The 17,432-nt window shown below is 40.0% G+C and overlaps 1 protein-coding gene and 1 long non-coding RNA gene across 2 annotated transcripts in view; both read right to left on the bottom strand.

Annotated features, from left to right (window-relative positions):
* The window catches only part of cntnap2a (contactin associated protein 2a), a 387,477-nt gene that overhangs the window by 363,355 nt on the left and 6,690 nt on the right, over positions 1-17,432 (bottom strand). The window lies entirely within an intron of this gene.
* On the bottom strand, positions 115-16,906 carry LOC119908595. The gene is made up of 2 exons (XR_005445312.1): positions 16,358-16,906; positions 115-869 (listed from the first exon to the last, which is right to left on the bottom strand). It is a non-coding gene; the product is annotated as an uncharacterized LOC119908595 (long non-coding RNA).

Here is a 17,432-nt window from a genome sequence, read left to right as displayed (position 1 = left end):
GCATCGATGAAATGATCTGTAGAAGCTTCGAGTTCTAAACTCATTGTTGCTACAGCTCTAGAACTCAGTGTACAGTATGTTATGCATTAAGCATGAAACAAAGACAACTGGATCAGGGCGCATTACATTATGCAAGAAAAGAGATACATTTAATATCAAGCCCTGGTAATATAGGGCCCACATACAAAATACATTGATGTTCTATTGGAGAAAAAGTAATACTCATAACAGTAATATAACAGGAATAACAGTGACCTCAGATACTGCAGCACTGTTGCAGATACTGCTGTACATTGCCACGTACCTTCTGCATTTACTGTACATACTGTAGTGTTGGCACACTGTTGGCTTCAGCATTGTATTTCATTTATCACTACTGTACAGTACTCTTTTAGACATACCCTCTTGGGTATTCTCTAAATACATCCAAGTACACTACAATCACAAGCATTTGTGTTGTATTATGTAGCTCCTGTGATCTGTTCTTTAGCAGCATAATTTATGTTTAACATGTTTTGGTGCGGAATCAAGAGCAGCAATTCCCACTGTGGCACCAGGCAAAACAACAACTTGTAGCTGTTTCTGGTGTGACAAAAAGCGACAGTTCTGTACTGGCATCAGAGGTGGAAGAAGTACTCAGTTGGTTCTCATTGCCAGAGGGTGTCAAATACTGTAGCTACACCTTGTCACGTCCTTCGGCATCTGGTACAAATGCACTTGGCACCCTTTAGTGTCATAGTTCAACACACTGGGGGAAGCCTTTCAGGGTCATTGTTCAACATTAACAGTGAAGTGCATGTAAGGACGTGGTTGGGGTGGACTGGTGGGTCAGAAACAGGGCTTTCAACCAGGAGATCTGTGTTTGTTTCCTGTGTGAAACAAAAAGTTGACATTTATTATTTTTAGTAATTTACGTAAGTAACGTTACTTAACTTGCGTAAATTAAGTCACATAGGTTATGCAGTCATTTTAACCCAAACCCTGATCTTTTCCTAAACAAGTAGTTATGGTGCCTAAACTTAACCAAACTGTGACATTTCACAACATCAATCTAACCGGAACTAGCTAACTTCAATCCCTCAACAGAAAAACAATAAAATAAACCTCCATTCAAAAGCATTAGCAGTAAAATGTGTATCAAAATTAATAAATGGTCACTGTCAGATGGATCCTCACTATGAGAATGTAATTCTCTACACTGGTTAGATGTTTTTAGAATTCCTGACAGATGAAATTCGCAGATACAATATTTTTACCTGCCAAAACAGCAATAATTTCTGAGCCAATCATTTAAAATTCTGCAAAGTGACTTTTAAATATAGTGGAGTTAATGGCCAACATTTCTTTCTGGAATATACTTGCCTTCTAGCTGTAACAAAAATACATTTTACAGAAATAAATATTTTACAAAAAAAAAAAGGTAGATTTAGCATGCGAGACCACAGTACAAAGAACCCGTTGTGGATGATGGAGTAAGATGACATTTTCCTGGGCATTTTACTCAGCAGAAGAATATTAAGGCCAGACAAAAATATTTAATTCAACCTTTTCAACGTGTAATTAAATCACATTATGTCTGTGAAGGTAATGTGATTTGTTACACTGTTGAATGATTACACTTTACGTGACATTTATTAACAATCAGAAATTTGGATTGTCATGCATTTATGTGGCTCGTGTGTCTTTCTCTGATTTGTGCAAAAGCACCAAAGAGGGGTAGAAATGTTGGTATATTTATATTTTGACAAAAATCATGGTTATATTATAGTGAAGGGCTGCAATTATGTAAAACAAGCAGTGTAATTAATTGGTTGCTCAGAAATGTCCTAAAACACGTGCTGTATTTTGCTGTAATGCTCCAGCCATACATGGTGGTTGATTACATTTGCAGTAACAATCTGGAGAAGCAGTTGCAGGGGTACGGAGTGTAACATATACACATACACACACACACACACACACACACACACACATTTTGACTGATACTCAGTACAGTCAGTGTGGTGGCCACTAAACAGATGTACCGGACGACTTAGAGGTTAAGTGCCTTGCTCGAGAGCACTATGAGAGTTGTTGCTGGAAAAGGGAAGTGCACTTCACGCCCACTGTAGCATTTCCTTGTCAGGCCATCATATCATCTTACTTTGATTATGGTGTTTTTCTAAGTGATTATGGACAGAAGCGCCAGATTAAGTATAAGTCTGAAATGCTGAATGCAACTACAGCAGCATGCTGATGCTCTTAGAAGTTCTTGTCGATACGCTGCCATCAGTCATAGACTGTACAATTAGTGTGATTAAGTGATTTCAACTCTTTCACGTGGCTGTCAAACAGCAAACGGGAGAGATTACAGCTTTAAGGAAATCAAGAAAAAGACAAAAAGATAAGGAAATAAACAGGAAGCCAAGAACGTAGGAAGCAGAGAGAAAGGTCAAGGAAAGACTGAAGACAGAGGACAAGGGAAAGACATGTGTACTGTGTATAGACAGATTTATGTATTTTGTTTACTCCTTTCCAGATACATCCCATGCACCAGCTAAGGAGTTTCCAGGGCAGAGTGGGCAGTGACCTTCTGTGCTACAGCTGTTACACGACATATAAGGTTACTTCAAAAATCCGACATAGACCAAGTTACACACTCAGCCACTATTGTTAAACTCTGTTTCATCTTTTTCAGGTGCGTGGACCCCAAGATTAGCATAAAGTTAAAAAAGGTACAAAGGAGGCAGCTCCCTGCTGTTAATGCATATAAATAAACTGTACATCCAACAGGCCCTCATTTACGTAAAATGCTTACATGGTGTAAAGCCTTCTGTGTAGACCACATCTACACAGAAGGCGTAGGAGAAGCAGCAGGTTAGCAGAGCAGCAGCAGCTTTAGTCCTCCATCTGTCAACACAGGATGCGTTCAAGCACAGTATTGTAGTGTAGGTCACTCGCGTTGTAGCAGCGCTCGGAGCCCAACAGGCAATCATTTTAGTTACAGGTAAAACTGAAGACAACAGATTTGAAGAGTAAAAACACATTCAGTGCACATCGTTAAGACTATCATGCTTACGTTGGCTGACACACTAAGTATAGCTGAGGCTCATTTAACAGAAACTTTGGCCTGATGATGGGGCTAGGTGAAAGGTCAGGGGATTTTACAGATCATCCTCTGAGAGCCATGAACATCAGTACACATTTTCATGGCAGTCCATCAAATTGATGCCAAGAGATTTCAGTCTGCCTGCCACTAACACAGCTAAATATAAGGTGAATGCATTTCTGTAGACGAGTAGACGAAGGTCACATTGATCTCAAGTATTACAGGTTATCACTCCGTTTGTTGGTCAATAAAAGTCACCATTCTTGTTTACTACCAAATTCCATTTTTACAAAACGGATACATTTACCACTATCCATCTATAGATGATACTTCATTTACTTCTAAATACTAATAGATAATCTCAGCAGCTACAAACTGCACAGAATAACATAAATACACAATGTACACTGATGTCTTAGACCAAAGTAAACCATAATATGTTAAAATTTAACATCACATGTTGAGCACATATTAAGCTAACTGGTACAATCTCATTGAGGTTTTCTGGTGAGGAACCCACAGTCATTCTATTTTCACTCGTGTGTGTCTTCATGAGGGAATAATGCCCTGAATCTCACATGCAAAAACAAGCTTACATGCACAACAAGCATGCACAGAGGTAAATAAGACACGCACACACTCTCTCTTTTAGGATGGTTTCACAGGATCACCCATTACCACCCTTTGAAGTGTGTGAGTTGCTAATGGTTTTGGATCCCATTCAAGGAGAGTCTGTGGCCTGTCTGTCCATTAGCTGGCTGACACACTCTGCTGACTAAACACAACACTTCCAGTGCCCTTGTCCTCTGTTACTCTCCCCATGCCTCCCTTCTTCTGGGAGATGAAAGTAGCTCACCGAGTGTGTGTGTCTCTGCGTCTCTGTGTGTTTTTTGTGTGTGTGTACGTCTGCATCCAAAGAGTACAGGTGTAAGTGCGATTACTTGATTTTGTTAGAGCAATCCAGAAGACCGAAAGAGAAGAGGAGCAGGGTGCGCAGAGGACACAATTAAATTATTGATATCTAAATAATTATCCCGTTTAACACTTTTGGTTTGGTTAAACTGCTGGATGAGTACAGACTTTGAAATGACAGACTGAATAAAAACCTTTTGTAGTTAATTTGTGTGTTTGGTCTGATGTAAGCCGTTTAATGGATGCTTTTATCCAAAGTATCTTGCAGTACGACAAAACATACAGTGCACTTTTTTCAAATCATTAATTGCCATCCATCCATCCATCGTCAACCGCTCATCCTGCGTACAGGGTCGCGGGGTCATTGATTGCCAACTGACAAATTTTATATAAAACTAAAGCCCAATAAATGTGACGGCTATCAACTTTTCAACTGGCAAGTTTCACTCCTTGAAATTGGTAATTTTTTACAGTCTCTTGCTAAAGAGCATCTAAAGGTTATGGGAGGACTGATTCTTTAAAGTAACTACTTTCAAATCTGTTATATTAGAATGAGTGGTCCAATTAATCCAAATTTATGGTTGGAACTTGGCAATTGGAGTTTCTTTTCTGTTCCAACTAACGTACTGGTCAGTCTAATCTCACATTCTCACATTTGATAACAGAGTTTTTTTGTGCAAAACACTAAATATAAACTGACATATTTATATATACTGATGATAGGTAATTACTTACCAGTGTTTCCCCAAATATAGACTTAACTTAGGCAGGCAGGTATATTAATGGCCACCCAGGTATGTTTAACGGCCCATTTTAGCATTTTGCAGAAAAACACAGAGAGAGTTGTTATCTATTACATTACAAGACGCAGACACGGTGGATCTTTTACCAGCACGGTCCAGGTAAAACAACAAAGAACACACCACTGCAGATGTCATTTGTTAGCTCCCACATTAGTTTTGTTGTGATAGGCTAAGTCATTAACAAGCCTCCTCCACATACGGCGCACCTGCTGCTGAGAAGTGAATCGCAGCTGGAAAAATCCAGAAGACAAGTTCTGTGTCTTTATACTGCTGTTGGAGAAAGTCTGCAGAGCAGACACATACACAGAGAGAGAGACAAGAAGAGGTGGGGCACGCGCTGTGTCTGCAGCAGAGGTGTGGGTGTTTGCATGTGTGTGGGGAAAAAGAGAACTGAAGGGAAAGGGAGCAGATTATTAATTAGTGAGTAAACACTTAAATAAGGTGGAGAATGAAGTAGAATTAAAAAGGTGAGATAAGAAATAAGCTACTAGAAACAAACTGGGCTGGAAAAACTTGCCATGAACAGGGTGTTATTATATAGCCAACAAAAATGAATAAATAAGTTTTAAACTTTTGTGAGCTGATGAAAGAATAAAGAACTTCGCACATTAAAATATATTATACAAACAATGATAAAATATGATGACAGTCCAAGCATACTTAAAACCCCCAAGATTACTAAATGATTTCTGCAGAACAGCTGATGGGATGAACACCATAAGAGGGAGGGAGCTATTCTAAACACAAACAAAAAAGAAAGAAACAAAGTGATTAACAACAAAAACACAAAATAAAGTTTTACCACACTGGCCTCTGCCACTGACCGGACGATAAAGACTTGGCTACACACCTGGATGCACAGACTAAACAAGCTTCATATCCCGCCAAAGAATCAGACCCCACACTGAGCTTTCAGGGCAGCACTTTGCACCGCGTCCTTCAAAGAATGCCAAAGAACGTTTGCCTCTGCTCTGCTCTCACAGTCAATCGATAACACACTTTTCTGCCTCTTTAGTAAAAAAGCGAAGAAGACTTCTGGTGCTGTGCATGTGGGTGTATATGTGTATGTCGCGTGTGATTGTGCAATCCCCAAACACCACATACCTGCCCATATTTACATACATACACTCAATGGTCCATTCATACTCAAAACGTGGATACAGGAATTGATGCTTACATATTCTATCCATCACCCAAGCTGCTGAAATACAGGGGCATAGTAGGGTGCTGGCTGACTAGATAAATCTATAAATCAGTTTCCTGTCTGTCCGCCTGCCTATTTGTGTGTGCGTGTACTCAGCATCCCTGTTCATCCCAGACACAGATTAAAGAGATGAAACTGATCTGTGATCAGCCTTGCCGTAATCCCCTTCATGTTGGCCATCATCATTTCATCTCTAGACGACTGATAGAGATGCCAGCAGACAGAATCAGCATTTATATTAAAGTAAGGATATTAAAACTAATTCCCAAATATTTCCATTTGGGATCACAATTTGGAAATGTGAAGCATGCCGTGAATTTCAGTGGCGTGCACTCATTAACCAACAGTTTAATGGGTAATTAATGAAATTCCAAATTAATCAACTGAGCTGGTAAAGGATTGACCTGAGTCAATTCACAACTGTGCTGCTGTCTTTAATATTTTCTTTGTGGCACTCTCAGCAGCTCTAAATTGAGCTCATTGTTAATAAACTCACACAGTATATATTAATTAGTAATTTGACCTCTTTCTACAAAAGGGCAGGATTAACTGGAATTATTGCTGGAGAGCATTTTAACAGACTGTATTGTGTGTGGGAGGAGGGGTCATGGCAGAAAAACAAACATAAATTATATTCCAATACAGAAGCATTTTCCAGTAACCTGAACACTTTCAGGAATTTAAGAACTTAACACTATTTTTCACAAGCAGAATCTGGATGATGAATTCATTCACTGGCCATAGTCACTACTTGGGCTGCAACTAATGATTATTTTTGTAGTCGACTAATCTGTTATTTATTCGAATAGTCAACTAGTCCCGATTAAACCATTTAACTAATTAAATATCTTATATTAAGTATATTACGTATATACTAAGTATATACTTAGTGTTTCCCCTATATGCATTCAGGAGCGGCTTTGTACCACTGCTGAACTGTGACCACCGCTGCCAAATTTTCACACACAATCATTAGGCTTACTATATCAATGCGCTACTAATTAGGGCTGGGCGGTATGTCGGTATATGAGCTATACTGATATAATTTCAAAAGAGATATGAAATTAGACAATTCCAGTCAGAGTTTGCTCCTCTCACCACGCAGCCCCGCCCCTCCCTCTGCGTCCGCACCTACAGTCTATGGTCTGCACGCAGCCGTCTACTCACAAACTCTCTAATAAGATGGAGGGAGACACAGTGCTGGTTGACACTGAGACCTGGCTTGTAAAAAGAAAAGCAGTGGTTCAGTCAGTGTTTCCCACACATAAACTTTACTTCGGCAGGCCGCCCAGCTTAGGGGACACACTGTAACATTTATCAGTGATTACGTTTCCAGTCGCAACACAGTGGATATTTTACAAGAGCGGACCAGGTAAAGCAACAGTGAACACACCAGTTAGATGTTATTCGTTAGCTACCACGTTGGTTTTGTTTTGATAGGCCACGTCGTCAACACGCCTCCTCAACATGCAGCTGTGACAACTAGCTACATTGAGGGCTGCTATCTCTGGGTGCTATCTGCAATGGAAAACGGAACACAGCCAAACCGAGTCGAGTAGAGTCGAGGCGAGTTGAGCTGGTACTGGTAATGGCTGTTTGCAGCAGAGCTATGGTAGGTCTGTGAAGAGAACTGAAGGAGGCGAATTCAGTAAGTGAGTGATACTTAAGATGGAGAATGAAGTATAATTAAAATGGTGAAATAAGAAACAAGCTAAGTTACTAAAAATAGTAAAAACATGCCCGCTATAACCGCTCGCTCCCCTCCCCAGCCCGCTTAACAGAAAATACAGATATACATTTTATTACCGGAATTCTGTCCAACTGTACCGGGATATGACTTTTTGGCCATATGGCCCAGCCCTAGTCAGTAACTGCAGAGGTATGGTGGCAATAATTAAAATCCCTTACTGATCAAAAGCAAGCCCCTTAATGGATACCTTTCATTTTTTGGTTGGGTAACTGTGCCATTTAGTTAGCTGATCTGTTACACCTATTGTTGATCTCACAGAGATAATAGACCACGACATACAATAAAGTTTGAGATGTCTGTGAAGACATTCCACGCAAGACTGAAGCCACTTAAAACAACTGCAGATTTTTTTCCATTTAATGTTTTTTATGGTGTTTTTTTTATTGTTGCATTATGTAAAAGTAATGGTTGACCAATATGGGTATTTCAATGGCTGATGCCGATATTTAGAGAGCAGGGTGGCCAATGGCTGATATATAATGCCAATATCAAAACAAAGAAAAGTAATATTTCATTCTATTATTCCATGAGTACAATCTAATATGCATGGTTGTCTTAGCCAGTAATGTCTTGATTTCAGAACATGACTGGTGTTTAAGGGAGAGTGGGGTACAGTTTGTCAGAAGTGATGTCATTCGACTGGATTATTCTCTCCCGTATAACAATATGTTTAGAAAAGACAATTGTCACTGACGAAATTTAGGGCTCAAAAGTAATTATCCCGGTACCTTTTAGGCTGAATACCGATATAAAATATATATCTGTTTTTTCTGCTAAGTTGGTCAGGTCGGTGTTAGGGGGCATATTTTGACCATTTGTAGTAGATTGTTTCTTATTTCACCTTTGTAATTACACTTACACTTTTGAAATTATATTGGTATTAGGGCTGAATGATTAATGGCATTTGCGATATTATCACAATGTAATAAAACAAGATTTTCTAATCGCAACAGCTGTGATTACACTCTGGTCACATGACACCCAAGAGGAAAGCAGTCTGCAGACGAAGTTGATGCTTCGTCTGCACTAGGGTTGAAACGATTCATCGATGAAATCGATTAATAAAATGCTTCGTTTAATCCATATAACTAAACACTACAGTGTTTCGCAGGGAAATTTTTAACTGTCGCACATCGCGCTTACGCTGTGAACACGACGTGATAATAATGGAGCTGTTTGCAAAGTGGAAGAAGAGAGAGAAAATAGCGAGGGACAAAAAAGAAAGTGTCCAAAGTATGGGATTAGTTCAAGCTAAAGAAAACAAAAACTCACCACACGCATCTGATCAGCACCGGTGTTCTGCCAGCTGACCACAGACAAGGTAACAGTAACAGCAACTTTAGCATTTAACTGAAATCATGATTGATTGTTGAGTTGAAGGCTAGCCAAAGTAAGCCGCAGACCTCAGCTATCAGCTTAAATGACGCATCGATGAATCGTTGAAATAATCTGACTCAAATTATCTTTCTCATATTATTATAATTTGATATATCTTTTCCACCATTGCTCATAATAATAATTTTACCTAATTCATCATAACACAGGCCTGACCCACAAGAAAGAACAGTGTAGTTCTAATATTGTGTTGGTCATACTATACACTGATTTACTGCTTGTCCATTTTGAATAATACAGAAGGTAAAGAGCAATATTGGTAAAAAAAAAAAAAAAGAAAAATAACGCAATTACATTATTTTCCAAAATCGTTCAGCCCTAATGGTATACCTCATAACACCGATATACCGCCCAGCCCAAACCTTCACTAACATCATTCCACAGCAGCCACACAGACATTTTTTATATACTCGTTCTAGAGAGTGCGGGTATCGGCCCAATCCCGATTATCTCAAAATGCCAGGTATCAGCCCGTTTAATCGGTATATCACTAATGTAAAGCACTTTGAATTACCTGTGTGTATGAAATGTGCCGTACAAATCAATTTACCTTGCCTTATTTTATCTTAATGCTGCAAAAATGACACTGAAACAGCTCCACCTGCATACTTAATCTGAGAGGAGCTGTGGGCCCTGTATTAGTTCCATGGTAAGCAAAAAAGGGTTGCTGCTTTTGTCAAGTAAATTTAATAGTTGTGTTTGTGTTGTCTAGACCTGATAAACTAGACAGCTTGACGGAGAGGTGAAATGTACCCGTTTCAGACAGCAAGATATTGTGAGACAAAATGGTTACGTGAAGTCAGATGACCAAGATGTGAATGGGGAAGCTATGTGAACAGAGACAGAAACAATGTGGCGTTAGATAGGGTAAGAGTAAAAGGCAACCCGAGTGGGTAAAACAGTCTGACTGACAAAAGAGAGAAATGAGGGAAGGAGAGAGCACATAGACAAAGACAGATGGGGACCAAGAGAGGGAGAAAAAGACAAAGAAAGCCACCGTGAAAGAAAAATATAGAAGGCAGAGAGAAGGCAGGTGAAAGAAGGGTATAAAGACGAAGCAGTGACCCCTGTCTGACTAATCTTAGCTTACACTGTAACAGCACCTTGAACCAGAGCTAATGGACCATATCCACATCTAGCCTCAACTCTCTTTTTTACTCCATCTAATGGACACAAAGCTATTTTTTTTCTCCACACAAGGGTCTAATCCTACACACTCCCCTAACCTGCTATACACGTGCATACACACAGACACACACACTCTCAGAGATGTGTTAAAGCCAAGGCAGGTGGTCTGCAGTACAGACTACATACAAACTGGTTTTCTGTACATACAAAAAAATTTCTACGGATGTCTGGAGCAGATCCTGAGGAATGATATAGGGGTCGATCCAGGCATATTTTAATGGATCAGCATATAAAATAAAGCCGATCAAAAGCAGATCCTTTCTTTACTAAACTCAGCCTGCTTGTGTGCCTATAGTGCAGCATTTCACTGCATATACGAGTGAAAATTAGAATCCTTGTGAAAAATGGTTTAGTCACACTGGTGTTTGACTCCCAGGTTGGCAAAATACATGGATTGAAAGAGCAGTGTTCAGCTGGCGCAGACCGTCGCTTCCACCAGATAAAATGACAAATGCAGCGGCAGGTAGTATCCGCTGTTGTAATTTAATGTTGATTCCATAAATAACTTTATGGCAGACAGAAGTTAAACATGGCTGTTGGTTTGTGGGCTCTTTGAGCGCTGGAGTCCAAATTTAGAAAGCTTTTTATTTCAATGTGTCCGATACATTTATATAAATATAAGCATCGGACTGGACTCAGTATCAGCAGATACCCAATATTATAACTACTGTGCGCGGAATTGGCGCCAAAAATACACAAAAGCACACTCACACTATTGTGTCAATCCTAGTGTTTGTGTCAATCCTGCTAGAGGTTGTTCCAAGACTCTGCAAGTGACCAGGTCTGTCTGACATACCCAATTACAGCGCCCTTTAACCACTGTGTCCTCCTGGCTGAGCCAGTCCAAACACACACACACACACACACACACACGCACTCCACATGAACACAAGGGCACAATGCATGGAACCATGCATAAAGAAACATCTTTTTGCATAGATCCAATTCCTCACACACACATAAAAACACCCAGGGAACACAATGAACATTTGTCCACTTGCTGTACTGAGCAACAGATCCAAAAATACATGCACGCACATACGTGAAACAAACAACAACGTATGTTCAGGGTGAATACGTGTATGTATAGATGTATATAATTACTCTATGTGTTGTTTTATTATAGTTATCATAATTTATTTTACACTTACTTGTAGCTTGAAGGGACAACAAATTTTGTTTCATTATACAACCTTGTGCTGTATAATGACAAATAAATAACCTTGTAACTTATACCTTGTATACACTCTGAGATCTATTTCTCACTAAGCCAAGTCTATTGGAAGCAGTGGTGTCATTTTAGCAGAAATGTTCGCATAAGGGATGAAACAGTATGAAAATTTCATATCATGATTATAGTGACAAATTATCACGGTTATCAGTATTATCACGGTTATCAGTATTATCACGGTTATCAGTATTATCACGGTTATCAGTATTATCACGGTATTGTAAAAATGTGCCGAAAAAGATTAGGATGAACTGACATACACATCAGAAAATCAGAAATGAAATTGCCATTTTGTTTGCATAAACAATAAAATATATGAAAACTATTTAAGTGTGCATTATCAAGATTTTGTATTATATATTATTTACACAATTACATCAAAACAAATAAGTCTTTAGAAGACAGTGATAGTAACTGCAATGAGCCCAACAACTGACGTAAATACAGGAGTCTGTAGCGTTTCTCCTGTTCCGACACTTTTACAACTAATTTGATAGCTGCTGGATTTAAAATGAAGCAGATATGCTGGTTGGTTGACTAAACTGTGTAACGTGTTATCATGTGCAGTGGACGAATAGAGTCTGCAGACACCCAACGCATACAGCAGCAGAACAATGTGTAGCGTTTTTACAAGAGCAGCTAACACTAAGGGCTTCACTTTACAAGCTGTTAGCAAGTCAGAGAGACAAACCAAAGCTAAAAGTTAACTCACCCTGCGTTCACTAGAAGGTCATTTTCTTCAATCAAGTTGCCCTCAGCTCTCATTAAAACTAAAATGCCGTTGTTGACCCAAACAAACCCACGTTGCATACTGCGCATGCACGCCTGCTTCTGGGAGACTGTTGCTAACTTTGGTTGATGCTGGACAGTATTTGCCCTGAGTTTATAATAATATAGTAACCAAACCTGGTTATCATGGTAATTAAAATGTGTACAGTAATAAAAACCGTAAGGAATTTTGCCATTTATCGTTAAACTGGAAATCGTTTCATCCCTAGTTCGCATTTAACAAGACAGACAACTCCTGCTGCCATCCCAGTGGCATTTCGTCTGCCCTTTATCTCCACAAACACTCATACATGCACTACAGTGAGACATACATACACAGACCAAGTCATGCACAGTGTCATAACAAGTACATGCATATTTTGTAGCTTCACCTCAGAAATAGAGATACAAACACACACAGAAATACACAGGTTATGTTTTCCCAGTGACTTGCTGGCTACATTGTGTCCCCATTCTGCCTCTGTGCTTCTCCTCTGAGTCTAAAGAGAAAAGGAGGAGTGTTTCTTCAATGGAAGTAGCCCAAAGATTAATTCACTTAATCTTGGGCTGTAAATGGAGTATTCAAGCGGCTTAAAAAACAAATTGAATGCAAAGGCTGAGAGTAATAACAACATTTGTCTTAGCTGCGGCACAATGCCCTTTTCCACAGCACTCTTCCACATGAGATGGTGGCTAGATTTCCAACATTCATTATGACAGAAAGGGACTTGTGTATATGCACATGTACGTACATGCACGGTCTGACAAAAACACAAACTCGCTCCCTCACACACAGATACGCACACATTTTGACTGTTGCTACCTACTGTCTGTATGGAGTGACAAAAAGATGAAGACTTTGAGACATAGACATGGTGAGACTCACCATCAATGAAGAGAGTATAGCTGTGTGTGTTAGTGTGTGTGTGTGTGCGTGTGGACGCATAATTGACTTTAACAGATGTTGTGCTGTGGTTTTTAATGTGTAATCCCCAGATTCATCATGTTGCACATCAGGCACAAGGGTTAATGTTGCAGAATATAGGTTAAAGCCAAAGAGGGAGTCAAGCAAAAGCAACAGTTTAATTCTCCACTGATAATACGCTCAATGCAACTCTATAATCAAGATTATGGCTTTTTATTGCTAGATCACTGGCAAACCCTTGGCTAATGACCTATTATTTTTACATGAGCAATAACTAATTAGTTAATGTAATTAGTTCAAAGTCTGATTGAATTGCTGTACTCACTGTGTAATGTACTCAGTATGACTAAATTATGCATGTATGATTAATCAGTCTTATCAATGCCATATATTTGAAACTCAAATGAAAATCATTGCTGTCCTGCAAAAAAAACTAATATCTCCTCTCTTCAATACTTGGCATTTGTGGCAAATCAATACTTTGATATGTAATATCACACTCATAGCAAAGGAAAAATCAAGCGTTTTTTCTTAATTACTAAAACTTTGACATGATTTGAAGATTTATGCAGAGCAGTGGGCATACTGAATAATACAGTAGTACAGTAGTGCAGTGTCATTTAAAGTTCACATTATGACACAATTAAATCTCTCTGCTGTTCTGATTATCACATGATTTTTTTATGATTCTGCTAACATATTTTTAATGACTTACATGGTTTCAGGAAACCTTATTCATCTAATGTCATTTTCTTTTTACCATTTTGTGCATATACCTGCCATTTTACTATGGATCACACTTGCTTTTCAAGTCAGGGGCCACATCAATCATGCTGGATCAAAGCTCAAAATACTGATTACAAATATTGTTATATTTCCTTAATAATAGTGCACCAGCTAATTACCAGTAGGACGTTAGCTGGGAAATAATCAGCTTGGATTTGAAGCAAACAGAGAGCGGTAATGATATTACAAAATAATAATAGTCTGGAGAGCAATCTCAGAACATGAGGGTTCATGTCTTTATTGCTGCACTAATAATTCCTTCTTGGTTGTTTGACACAAAACAAAATAACCCATTTATTAGAATCTGTACTACAGCGCCGGCTCAAACACACAGACTGGAGTATGTTGGCCACCCTGGACTCCCACATCGACATGGATAATGCCTCCACCATAAACAGTGTCAACACCTTAAAACGAACTACAATGTTCCCAAATCAGAAGCCGTGGATCAACAGAGGTCTGCCACACTACTGCAGGCATGCAACACCGCTTTCAGATCAGGTGACGTGCAGGCCGATAGTTCATCCAAGGCTAGCCTGAAGAGAGGCATCAAGAGGAATGAGCACAGCTCCAACCTACAGATTATAGAGCACTTCAAGAACAACTTTGACCCAAAATGCATGTGGCAAGGCATCCAGGCCATCATGGACGACAAACCCACTACCCCCCAATCAGTGACACCTCCTTCCGTGATGAGTTTACAAACTTTTATGCCCGCTTTGACAGGCAGACAACCAGCCCTTCTCACCTACCGACGTGTGTACTGCACTAAGCAGGAATATGGCACAAAAGAATGAATGCTCAGGCCCTGTGCTGAGCAGCTGACTGCAGTCCTGACTATAATCTTCAAAATGTCACAGGGCCAAGCGTCTAAGGAAGGGTTTGAGTCCCTAAGTGTTAAAGGGTTAGAGTCCCATTAGGGTTAGAGTCCCTAAGTGTTAAAACAAAAAGGGGGGGGGGGGGATAGAGCATTGCACTGCCCACCATCATGAAGCGCTTCGAGACCCTGGACATGCCCCAAACCACCCAAACTGGATCACTCCAATTCACCTACTGCCCAAACAGGTGTCAGAGGACGCCATCTCCAACTTGGACAACAGCAATACCTGGGCAGCAATAGCTTTTGCAACAGGATACTGAACTTCCTAACCAACAGAGTATGTTAGGTTAGACAACTCCTCCTCCTCAACACACCTGCATCCCACAGCAGTATGTCTTTAGTCCCCTTATCTACTTCCTCTTCACCAACGACTGCATGCCTGTACATATTTCCAGTACCACTATCAAGTTTGGAGCCCACACAATGGTGGTTGGCCTCATCTGCTCTGTCTCGGACCGAAAAGTGCTGCAGAGTGTGGTAAAAACTGTCCAATGCAGCACTGGTACGCCGCTACCCACCATTGAGGTGGACCAGCACATTGCATAGATACATTACAAACATTTATTCATTTAGCTGACACTTTTCTCCAAAGTGATTTACAATTGCTATATATGTCAAAGGTCGCAAGCCTCTGGAGCAACTAGGGGTTAAGTGTCTTGCTCTGGGACACATTGGTGTCTTACAGTGGTTTTGAACCCGGTCTCTCACACCAAGCAGTTTTATCCACTGCTCCATCACCACCCCAGCACAAGTGGTGTCTGGGAAGGGCGATGCCGAGTACTGATCCGATACCAGTGTAAAATGAATATGCTATATTCCTCCCTGTGAGGAAGACACTGGAAATCACTCATCGTGTGTAAGACAACATTATGTAAGGTTTGGTGCGATTTGGCGCCTCTACCGTGTAATTCACGGCTGTCTAAAATAGGAAAGCTGTACATGTGCATTTGTTATAACATTACTACCAAAAACTATAAAGTCTTTGCTAACATTACCAAACATCAAGCAAGTGCGACAACATAAGACATGTGCGTCTATCTTGCAGCTTCTGCCATTAGCCAACTTTAAGTCGTTAGAGGCTTCTGATCCCGGTTGCGTTGCCTGCTCCACACCCCCGCCAGCAGCATAAAGTACCTTAAACTTGGGTGGCAAGATAGCCAACAAAGCTAGGCAGCAACTGAGGCAAGAGCACTTACAGTAACGTTACCGATGTCCGAGTTTGCTAACATCAACTCGAGATTTATAGCTAGCGGCTAACCCCCTGGCTGTGGCTCATTTTGCTCGTCGACAACTTTGCTAGCACAGACAAAAACACAGCAAGCCAGCTAAGAAGTTATTACTTACTGGTCTGAAGATGAAGTGCATCCTTTAAACTCTTTTGGCTCACGCAGACAAGTAATGTTAAAAGCCATTCCGATATTACTTACACCGGTAAAATAGTTTGCTCGGTCACTCTCTTTTTCTCTTCCTCGCTTCCTCTGACAACTGCTTCTGTTTCTTCGTAGCCTCTGCCATGGTATCTGTACTGAGAATATCGAGCTAGCTTCCTTCAAAGAACTTAAATTGTTCATTATATACTTTAGCTTCTTCTAATAACTTGCTTGCCAAAGAGTCCAATAATGCTACGTTAGCTCTCAGCAACATGTTCGGGTGTATCAGCGCGCTGCTGACTCATCGCGTAGTACGCGCGTAATTTAATTGAATGCGCCCGGTATTGGATATCAGTATTGATCGGTGCATCCCTAATCTCAGCATATTCATATCTACCAATTACTGTTTATTTAAATATTAACTCGATACACAGCCTATGTATATACTCTGCATTTCTACACTTGGATGGTTAGATGCTAAACTAATTTATACTGATGCTTTCCCTAGTATTTGATGTAGTTTAAGCACACGTGCAAGGGGTTCAAGTCAGTGTGTCTAAACCTTCTCCCTGCTCCTGAAAGAGGGGACTGTACTTTGTGCTGCTTTTGACAGTGCTGTTTTGACACTGATATCCTGGAACTACTTGAACACCTCCTGTACCCTGGTGCAGGTCAATACTGGCATTCCCCCAAGATTAATCCAGGGCAGCTGTTGGACCCTATCTATTAGCATTCATTTAGTGATTTAACTGGTAAATTTAAGGCTAAAACAAACGAGATTTTTACTCCATTCTATGTAGTTCTGGGAACCTCCTCACCTATCTTAAGCTCACAGCAAAATCTAGGGGGGGAAATCAAGGGGGAGTTCAGAACTCAGTCAGGTTTCCTACAGGTACAATCAGCACCAGTTTTAAGTCCTGTGTCTTGCTTGATGTGGAAAAGATTTTTAAAATGGACAGACATGTGACTGCTTTGGACACAGTCAGATCATGGTTTATCATGAATTGGTTTATAAATGTGAAGCATAAAACAGACATTGCACTTGCAGAATCTTGCTTAACTTTATTTCTGCTATATCCACTGTAATTGTTGATGAAGTTCAAAAGTATCCAAAGAACGGATAGTCACATCA

The sequence above is a fragment of the Micropterus salmoides genome, unplaced genomic scaffold (assembly GCF_014851395.1).
Source record: "Micropterus salmoides isolate LMB-PRFRI ecotype aquatic unplaced genomic scaffold, ASM1485139v1 Ms_hic_scaffold_1, whole genome shotgun sequence".
Taxonomy (NCBI): domain Eukaryota; kingdom Metazoa; phylum Chordata; class Actinopteri; order Centrarchiformes; family Centrarchidae; genus Micropterus; species Micropterus salmoides.
This window is presented reverse-complemented; position numbering and strand designations above follow the sequence as displayed.